Source organism: Capsicum annuum, chromosome 3 (genome assembly GCF_002878395.1).
Source record: "Capsicum annuum cultivar UCD-10X-F1 chromosome 3, UCD10Xv1.1, whole genome shotgun sequence".
NCBI lineage: Eukaryota > Viridiplantae > Streptophyta > Magnoliopsida > Solanales > Solanaceae > Capsicum > Capsicum annuum.
Genome location: NC_061113.1, coordinates 121,745,356 through 121,756,507, shown reverse-complemented (window position 1 = coordinate 121,756,507; position 11,152 = coordinate 121,745,356). Strand labels below are relative to the sequence as shown.

General features: G+C 32.4%; 1 long non-coding RNA gene across 1 annotated transcript; it reads left to right on the top strand.

Moving 5' to 3' along the window:
* Window positions 1-2,705: 2,705 nt before the first annotated feature.
* LOC124896647 lies at window positions 2,706-10,592 on the top strand. Its single transcript, XR_007053003.1, has 2 exons — window positions 2,706-3,405; window positions 10,156-10,592. It is a non-coding gene; the product is annotated as an uncharacterized LOC124896647 (long non-coding RNA).
* Window positions 10,593-11,152: the final 560 nt, after the last annotated feature.

The window sequence follows — 11,152 nt, the reverse complement described above, 5'->3', positions numbered from 1 at the left end:
TATATTTGTAACATGTTTTGCGGAATCATCAACTGCTTCTTTGTGACATATTATATTTTATTGAATCGTCACATATATATTTGTGACGTGTTTTTTTTATCACCACTCCTATATTTTTTATTTTTGGTAAGTTATATTGGATCGTTACTTCTTATTTGCGACATGTTATGTTGGATAGTGAAAATTTATGTTAGGTTATATTTATGACATTCCATTTGCTATTAATAAGTTTTGTCCAAATGATTATAAGACACATTGGGAAGTCAACCCAGTCAAATTGACATGTTGCATAAGGTATGCAAAATTCTTAGTTTCCCTTGTATTTCATTTGCTACTAACAAGTTTAGTGCAAGTGATTATGAGACACGTTGAGAAGTCAATATCTTAAAAGGTGACTCAACTTTCGTGACCATCATCAAGGTGATGGCCACTAATTTTTTTTGGCATCAAGTGTGATTCAACTTATAATCAGCTTCTAGTGTGATTCTTTTTTTTAATTGGTGACAAAATGACTACACTTCTTGGACTATCATCAAGGTGATGAGATCATTTGTTCAAATCGTCAAGGTGTGATCATTTATCAATATTATCATCAAGGTGGTGACTAATATTCAAATAAACATCAAAATTACTCCATTTTCTATGCCATCATCATGGTGATGACCAATTATCAAAACCAACATCAATGTGATGATCATTTATCTGGACTATCATCAGAGTGATGACTAAGTATCCAAATAGGTGTCAAGGTTACCATTCATTCATATTATCATTGATTTCATGATTATTTATCCAGACTATTATCAAGGTGACGGTCATTTATCTAGACCATGATTAAAGTGATGACCAGTTACTCATGTCGGCATCAAAGTGAAACTCACTATACAAAGTTGCATCAAGGTAATTATATATGTCCAGACTAGCATCAAAGTGACTCAATTCATTCAAATTATTATTGAAGTAACAACCAATTATTCCAAATTCAATCTAGGTGATACCATTTATCCAAGTTGGCCACATGCTATTTAACTAGACATGTTAGATCTTCACCCATTCAAATGACATATCAAATTTAAGATCGCCATCCGTCATTGAATAACACAAGTTGGGCCATGACCTATTCAAAATAGGACATCCTCATTATAAAGAAACAATTTAGATTGTCACCCATTCAAATAACACCATCTAGTTAAAGAAAGGACACCTTTCTATTAGCGAGACAAGTTGGATAGCCACCTCATCCAGAGTGGTATATTGAGTTCAAAATAAGTTATCCACCTTTCAAAAAAACAAGTTGGGTTGTCACCTATTAAAATGATATATCATGTTTAAATTTTTTGTTCACCTTTCAATGAGACAAGTTGGATTATCACCCATTCAAATGACACATCAAGTTCAAAAAAAGGTCATCCTTCTTTTGTGAAACAAATTTGAATTGACACCTTATTTAAAGTGGATAACCATGTTCAATTTGGTCATCTAACATTCAATGAGACAAGTTGAGTGTACATTCATTCAAATAGAATATCAATTACAAAATAGGTTATCCCTCTTTCACAAGACAAGTTAGGTCGTCCCCATTTAAATGGGTCGTCCGTCTTTCAATTTGACAAGTTTTGTTATCACCCATTCCAATAACATATTATTTTTAAGATGGGTTATTCACCTTTCAATGACACAAGTTGGTTAGAAATACCATTTAAATGGCATTTCAAGTTCAGAATGGGTTATCTGTCTTTCAATGAGATAATTTGGGTTACCACTCATTCAAATGACCTATTAGGTTCAAGATGGCTCGTCCATCTTTCAATGAGATAAGGTGGACCACTACCCATTAAAATTCCATATCAAATTAAAGTTGGGGCTTTTGCTACCTTTTCCTAATAGGTACGCTACCTTGCATTCTTAGCGTCTCACAAGATCATCACTGATGTAATTTGGGAAGAAACATCGAAGGTATATGAATTTTTTATCTTTGAAAGATTTTTCTCATTTTATCAAATATAATCCATATCTACCAATGGACCGAGAGTATTGTCTAAATTTTATAAATATTTGACATTGTTTTGTGCACATGTTATTCTTTTTTTTTTTGTCCAGCCAAAATTAATTATGCATCAACTTCTTTGTTCAAAGACTCTTTCATCATTTTCAAATGAAGAAGGGGCAGTTGTAGACACCTAATTTTACCTTGAAATTTTTAAATAAATACTTTTATGCTTCTTATTTGTTAAAGAGCACAAAATTTAAATTTTATATATATATATTTGTTTAATTTAACACAAGTTATTGAGGATTATCCTTATTTTAAAAGATACTAGGATTTTCTTTATCAATTTATTATTATTTTTAATTAATTTTTAACCATCTCTGGTATTTGTAGTCTTTTTGTAAGAAAATGTTGTTTTAATTTTGTTAGTTATTATTTTGGTATTTAGTTGAGATCATATTTTTATCAGGCATTACATTTATTTTTTAATTTATTTTAATCACAGTCTGTTAATTCATAAAATATGGAGAAGATATCTTTTACACAGATAAGTTAAATATTCATAGTTTTATATAATCCGTGGTATTTATTAGATAGCCCATGATTTTTCAAAACTATGGTATTGAGTACATGGTTTTTCTCATGAGTGATTTTGTTTTATTTATAAAACTAATCCAGTTCCTTCACAATTTGTGGTGGTGGAATTTTTCAGATTTAGCGAACAATAATTATTATTTTCTTTTTCCTGAGTTTCTTTTATTTTGGATACCACCCACCGACTCTCCTATCTCATGTAACACTGTCCAGACACTAGAAACCACAACTCTCTCCATCCAGTAACTACCAACGAACACCCAATCTAAACTACCACCCATAACACCCTTTTCCATTTTTTTGATGAAACTCCATCAAACAATCCAACAAACCAACATTATTCGACAAGTTCATCATTCAACAAGTTCCTTCACACTAAAGCTTCTACCAAAGCAAACAAATACCACCCTCTAAATTTCCTCCTTTTTTTCAACCATCTCCATCTCTATCGTCAAACTCATCTCCCTCAAAACTCACTATCATAAATATCCCATAAAGTATAAAATTTGTTAAAAAAATATTTCAAAATCTGATGAACAAAACAACAAGGACAACAATTTCAGTGAGCTAGAGGTACAGTCATCATGACGTCGATGCCAACATAACCAGTTCTTACTCCGACTTCTCCTTGTCTTTTTCAACAAAGTTGTGATGCTAGAGAAATTCAAAATAGAAACCATCTCACTCTTTCAATGACCGTAAAATCAAACAGTAAAACAATGATGAGCCATGGTGAAAAAAACTATCAGTAAATTGAAAATTCCAGATCTAGCCGAAAATACAAAAAATAACAAAGAACAGGTTTTAACTCCAGCGAAATGGTTAGTTTTTTCAGTGACTTCTCCATTTTTTATATGATATTGTTTGACGTTCATGACTTTTGTTATTTTTGTTATTGATTAGTTTGTTTCTAATGTTGTCAGAATGATTGTTACTATTTTCAAGCGTTTCCGTACTTTTTGATCTTTTTTTGGTGAATTTATCCATCTATATTTTGTTAGCATTTTGTAGGTCGTATATTTTTTGGGTTTAATTATATTACTCTTTATTAGTGTATTATTTATTTTTTCTGATTTGTTTCATTTTCATACCATTGATATTTTGTTTCCCAAATGGTGTAGGTGTTATTTTAATTATTTACGTATCTCTCGGCTCTACATTGTTTTAGTTAGTTTCAAATTTTCAATTGAATTTTATCTTGGTATAGATGTGATCTTTATATATTTTAATAGTAACTATTTTTTTTCCTATTGTGAATTATTTTTTTAGTTATTTTGTACCTTACATGTTTTATTGTTTTTATAGATCAATACTTAGCCAATGATAAAATCTTTCTATTGGATTTTCTAGGCCATCACATTACAAAAGATGAATGTTAGTTCAAGTTTGATTATTTATTTATTTCTTTTCACTGAGTTTTAATGCTTGGCCATCATATGTATGCATATGAGATGGGGCTTACTTTTGTTTATTATTTATTTTATTTATTCATTTTGTTTAATGATAGGAAAATACTAGGACATTTCATTATTCATGATTTACTTAATGATTTGTGTATATTTTATGTTTATAAAAACTCATAAAAATGTTATTTTATCTCCTCTTCAATTGAAAAACTGAGTTCAGTTGGGACACACTTTTATAGATTTCGAAGGGTGTCTAACACCTTCTCTTTGAAATAATCTAAGCCCTTACATAGAATCTAATTGGTTACGCAGGCTAATTTTTTAAAAATTTAATTAATATGTTTCCCAGTTTTCCTAAAATTAGGTGGCAACTTTCTCCAAATTTTAAAACTAATTATTTGAATTAATTTTTTGAGTCTCAAAATTGCGAACATATGAAAATATGAATGTGACACTCAATATGGTCACTGTAAATTTATTGTTATGTCTTTTGAACTGACGAATTCTCCTGCAGCTTTTAGGACTTGATGAACAGAGTGTTCAAGTGGTACTTGGACATATTTGTCATAGTAGTTTTATATGAATTTGTCACGACCCAACTTTTCAGGTCATGATGACGCCTACTATAACCCTATAGTAGGCAATCCAAACCCACAGTATGGAACAATTAGTAACGAACTACTCAAATATATAAAGGAAGAATTGTGGAATAGATGAAATAGAGAAAGAATTGCATAATATAATCCCAAAACCTGTCGGTGTCAGGACAAGAGCTAATAATAATACAAGAGTACAAACTGAAGTACAAAAGAATACATTAATATAACTTATCTCTGAATACAACATAAAGACTAGTCTATTATATAAGAGAGAGATAAGTAATACTCTAAACATCAGGAGCTCACTCTAAGTATCTGAATTATGGTTGCTCTGTATGAAGCACATATTAATGATACGATAACCCATACTATGATCTGTAGGCTACAGAAGTATTGTATGAGAATAAAAGGAATTGTAGTCAGTCGGCAACTTCGAACTGAGTTCCAAAGATAAAGCTGATATATATAACATATAAATAAAATAAAAACTACACCGAAGAGTCTAGTAACCATATAACAAAGCCATTGGTATAATAAGGATATTCTATCCTATTCATGTTCAAGAGACTAACATATTAAGTCTAAGAAAATACCAAGGGTGAACTTCCCTATTCAAGACATACTTAGAAATTTCAACACTATACCCTATATCAATGGCCAATATATGAATAAAGGACAAAGGAAGGATATATAGCAATAAATAAGGAAAAGAAATGAATATACAATCTAAACAAATAAAGGAAGGGATATACGGTAATACCATAGCTACATATAGCTAGATATACATATATAAAGATATAAGGTCAACTCGAAGCACAACCTAGATCGTTATATCTTTATTTTAAGGCCTTATTATAATCCTATCAGGATTTATTACTAACCACTCCAAGCTTCTAATCCATATATCTCAGCATGAACTAACCATACATAATAATTAAATTGTAGGATAGAAGCGGTCAGAATCATACCTCAAATATCGATGCAGAATTAATACTAATCTGTCATAACTAGACATAACAATGATCATAAAAATTATGATAACAATATCAATAACAGCCTGAGTAATCGGCTATTTTGGATAACCAAATACCTAGCCGAGCCTATGTATACCCCCACTGCCCTAGGCTCAAAAGTTTTAATCAACATATAAAAACAACACAAGGCATAGTTATCACCAATATTTATAAAACCGTCCCTTACTGGCTGATAGATATAGGTGTACACTGATGATAGGAGATGCACATGCAAGAATGAATGCAGGATACATAATCAATATAATCATCCTCTGGCCTTGCCGGGTATCAATAGCATCATCATAAGGTCCTCCGACATTGTCGGTCATGATCACATCATCATAATATCCTTTGGCCTTGTTGGGCATCTCCACATCATTATAATATCTTTCAGCCTTGCCGAGTATCATTATATCATCATAATAACCTCCGACCTTGTCGGGCATCATAAAATCTTCATAATATCCCCCAGCCTTTATGGGCATCATCATAATATCCAAATCAATATCAGTAATAGAGAGCGAACCCTGTGATGGTTAAAGTAAAGTGCAATCCCCATGAGGACTAAAGAACAAGCACCACGAGGGATAAAGTAAATAACAAGCCCCACAAGGGCTAAAGTAAATGACAAGCCCCACAAGAGCTAAACTAAATGATCATGAGAAGAGAAGCAAGGTAATTATATTTTCATGATCCATCGCTCATCATCAATATCACATTATCCGTAAGCATATATACATAATAGGTGTGCGGATGCAAGTCGTGGTTAAAAGAGTGTAAATCTATAAGTTGGTTACCCAGAGTAAACTTCAAGAATAAATCTCTGTAAAAGTGTAGAAAGGGTCAGAATATCTCATGACCAAATTGAATAGTAGTGTCGAATCTTGGGCCAGAATAGATCTCAGTCAAATCTTTAAATCATCATCATTAACCTCTTTTATACATGTAAATTATTCATTAAGTTATGTAGTTATTATTATAAAGAAATCTGTTTTAAGGTAGAAGCTGGGCTTTAGCCCTTTGTTAGTGAACAATAATAATATTATAATATTATTGGAATCATATCAATCATTGATGCAACAATCATTAATGTACTGAATCTATGCATGTCATTACCAGTATTCAAACATTGGAATCATAAATATCATATTGCACCTTCTTCCATCCCATATCAAAAATATGTACATATATGAATATTTATATATTCATAAACTACAACCATATCATTTACAAGGGTAATTACTTCCCGAATATCGAACCAATATCATACACGACCGTTGGCCCAATAATATTTCTCGAATAATCATAACATTATAATCATGGCCTTAGGCCCACATGCATATCTAGATCTCACATCAATAAACATGTATGTATAAATTATCTCATAACTATAGGACATAGCATATTCATAAGGTGTAACATCTCTATAAGTTATGAAGAATATCCATAATCATCTCACATATATGAGGCATCTTACTTCTAGGAGGCATAATGCATTAATAAGCATAACTCATACTATGAGGCATATCACATCTATAAGGTATCTCGTGTAAATAAGTCATATATCATGAATATGAGAAATATCATATCCATAGGCCAATTATCATATTGAAGAGGAATAACATATCAAAAGTCCCAATATCACATCTAAGAGGAAATAACATCTCTAATGGCCTAATATTATTTCTAAAACGAATATCATAACCATAAGCCATTAGTCATTATTTGGGTGAAAGTACCATCACTATTCGTCAACCAAAAAGTAATCTTACATTAAGGTTTACTAGTTCGAACTATGTCTAACATCCTTAAATAAGTCCATAAAAGCTAACATAAGTCTTGGCTTAAGGTGGGTCGGACGATCCCACTTCTAATCCTCAATTTTCATACTTAGGCAATCTACATGCCAAACTAGGCTAAGGTAACAAGTTCAACTTCCAAATGTCAAGGAAGCCATAACCAATCCTATGATAGGAACTTCATTTAGAAACAAGGTTAGTTAAGTGAACTTCACCTAAACTAAGTTTCAAGATCACAACAATATACCAAATAAAGTGAAACATACTAACCATACTTCTAATGCTAAAACCACATCTCAAACCTAGCATTATAGTGTATTCATTCTACAAATTAGTTCAATATCGGGAGAAGCCAATAAGATTCAAAAAGGTACTAAGCATTTCACCTTACGAGCTAAAAACTCTCATCTAGTTCCCCAACTTCAATAGTCAAGACTAAGGCATTCTACTTACAATCAATCTTAATGTTCATATTCACACACAATATATATCACACATCATCTATGAAGAAGAATAGATAGAAGCCTACCTCAAAGCCGAACCGCAAAATCGTACATTATTCACCACACGTCCATTTTTACTTCACAGTCCCCAAAATTCCATCAAACTATTGTGCTTGGGTCCAAAAATGATGCCAAAACCCAAGTAGGTTCCACTTATGGAAAACGTGTTTCTGAGGTCAACCCAATGTTCATACATGGACAAGGAATTATAACCATCAAGAAATATGTGAAAATAAGCATTTTTGGGGCCAAAACCAAGACCTAAGATATTTTGGGCTTTTAGGTTCAAATTAAGAATTTCAAGCATGAATTCAAAGGATTCTTACCTGAAATTTGAAGATATTTGCAATAATAGATGGTAATCTAGCTCCTAAGTCACCCATAATGATCAGTTTTGAGTTATCATACCTATTTAGAATTTTTTACTCTTAAGGGTGAGAGAAAATGCCTAAATTTGTGACATTGGGGTCTATGAGATCCAGAGATTGACACAAGTGGGATACAATCGCACAAGGGCAATAGAGATAGGGCTCACCACGATCGCGCTAACCTCTATCATCACAGATGATAATACTTATGCCTCGAGAATTATCCAGAATTCAATTTTCACAAATAAACTATGTAACCCCACTAAATAAGACATTTCAGATGCATTGGAGAAGTCAAATTTTAAATATAATGTCTTTTCAACCAAATATGGGTCCTACACTCATATTTCTAAATTTTCTACTTTTCAACTAATCGGCCGAAATGAGCTTGGGTGCATCGAGACCCAAACTAATAGTCTACCTAGACTAAAATTGATATTCCAGAGCTGCTAATGCAATTAGAATTTGATTTTGTGATCATCTTACTAATGTTTTTGCCTGATGGCCATTTAGAACTAGCAAAGACTACTAAATAGGGAATTGGTTTTAAAAACCAAGCAAACTGCTCGATAACCAAATAGTCAGTCCTAGCAAGTCATAAATGACTTGGGGATGAGATAGATAAGTTCAAACAGTAAAGATAAGCCAAAATATATGAAATAACCTGAAGGGTCATTACAATATTCACTATTAAAAGGACTTTTGTCCCAGAAAGTTAATGGATAAAAAGAATCTAAAAATCTTAAAGGGATGAGGTGCTGGACTCGCATGCTCTGAGAATGTCATATGTTCCATTGTTTTATGGAACATTTGATGCTTATAATAGTAAAATTATACATTGACTTAGGTTATTTTGTTGGTATGATGTGTGTCTTATGTGTTCTTTAGGGGAAATAGGTCGGAAGTAGTGCTAAAAAAATAAAAGAAAGTGCTAAAATATTGATGTTTTGTTCAAGGTATGAGTTGATAAGTTACCTTATGACTCGTAGCTAGACTCGCAAAGATAACTGTGGGCATAAAAAGTATGCAAAAGTCAAGTTAAGGAAGACTACGAGTCACAAAGTCTAACTAAGACTGATAGTGTAAAGTCATAATGAGAAAAGTGTACAAATCCCTAAATATTGATTCTCTAGTGGTTAATATTTAAGGACATAAGTCATAAAGACTTACTACGACTCGTGGTGAGGAGTTTTAAGGTTAGCAGAGTCAAAATCCCTAAAGATAAAAGTTCACTAGAGTGCCTACAACTATTTACATAGGACTCGTAAAGAGACTAAACGATTCATAGCCACTGAAGCCTGAAGAAAAATATGACAGAAAGTAATGAGTCACAACCAGACACAACAACTCATTGCCAGAATCGTAACTAGTGCCGACTTACTTTTCCTATATTGTTTCGATTAAGAATCCTTTGCTATTTTGAGATACAATAAATACTTTAGGGTTATTCCTTTATTTTGTTACACATTTTTGATATTTTTATTCATAATTTCACATACTTTGATCATTGATATTATTGCTCATGAGTTTTTTGGTTTAATATTTAATTAGAGATTTTGGATTTTACTCTTTCATAATTATGCAAGTCATTACATATTTTGTTCATTGATTATAATGGATTATTGCATAAGCATGACCGGCTAATTTCCTTGACTAGGGTTGTGGGAACCCTAGTGGATTAGCTAGGTAAGGGAAGTGGGAAATTATATATTCTATTATAGTTGCGTGTATTATAATTTTCCTTATTGTAATCGTACCCCAAGCTACTTGATGAGTGGTATTTCTACCACCCATTAATACTCATTATTCAGCATAATGCCTTGATTTGAATGCATAAATGAAACAAACTTATGGTTAGATGCACTAACATCCACTCGATGCAGGCAAAAAGATAAGGAGGTCAAAAGATATGGATTGGAGTTGAAAATTATAAAAGGGAAGCATCGAAGAGTGCAGCTGAAGATATGGTTTGCATCAGCCTTAGTTACTGTGACAACAGTCCACTAATTGTAGTCGTGATCAGTGAAGATGGTCAGAGCAATATGTTCAAGGATTCTAACTGCGGTCGCATCGGGCGGTCACAGTCAAATACTTGCGATCGCGGATCAGTAGGAACTGGTCCAAGAGCAGAATTGTTAAATGTCATGGATGAATCCCAAATCATACATAAGAATAAACCCTTTCTTCTTTGGGTATTGCTTGTCTTACAATATAGTTTTGAATTATAAGCTTGAAACCCCAATTGGGTAAGTGTGTAATTAACTTTGGAGACTCAAATTTCTTAATTTCTTATTGAAGAATGAATGTTTTAGTTGACCCACATGGTATATTTCTCTTTCCTTTCTTCATGAGTAGCTAAATAATTTAGTCTTGGATTATATTAAATTAGTGTATGATTATGTGTGGGTATTGTTGTGGTTGCATGGATTTTAGTTGTTGCGTATGGGTTTCACTATTGCTTGAGCTTATGAGTTGGGATTTGAGGGGTGAAAACTCCAAATTCCCAAATAGGTTTGATGGGTGAAATCTTGAAGCTATAGAAACCCTTTGTAATCCTCAAAAGAGGGACTTAGGTGAATATTAGGTAACCTATAATATTCTCGAAAGAGGCTTATCGAGGGACAAGGCATTGGTGAACAACTAAGCCTATGGGTTACTACCCTTTGAAATCTTATAAATAAGTGTTTAGGGATTGTAATTCATGTTATGAGCATCATCCTAGAAATAGGGATGCTTGGTTGAGGTTTTGGGAGGTTACATAAACTCTACACTTATTAGGTGCTCAAAAGAGCCAATGGGTGAAATCATTGTGGTTTTATTGAAAGATTGATCTCAATGAAATTTGACCTAGACGATCCATTACTTAACAACTGAATCCCT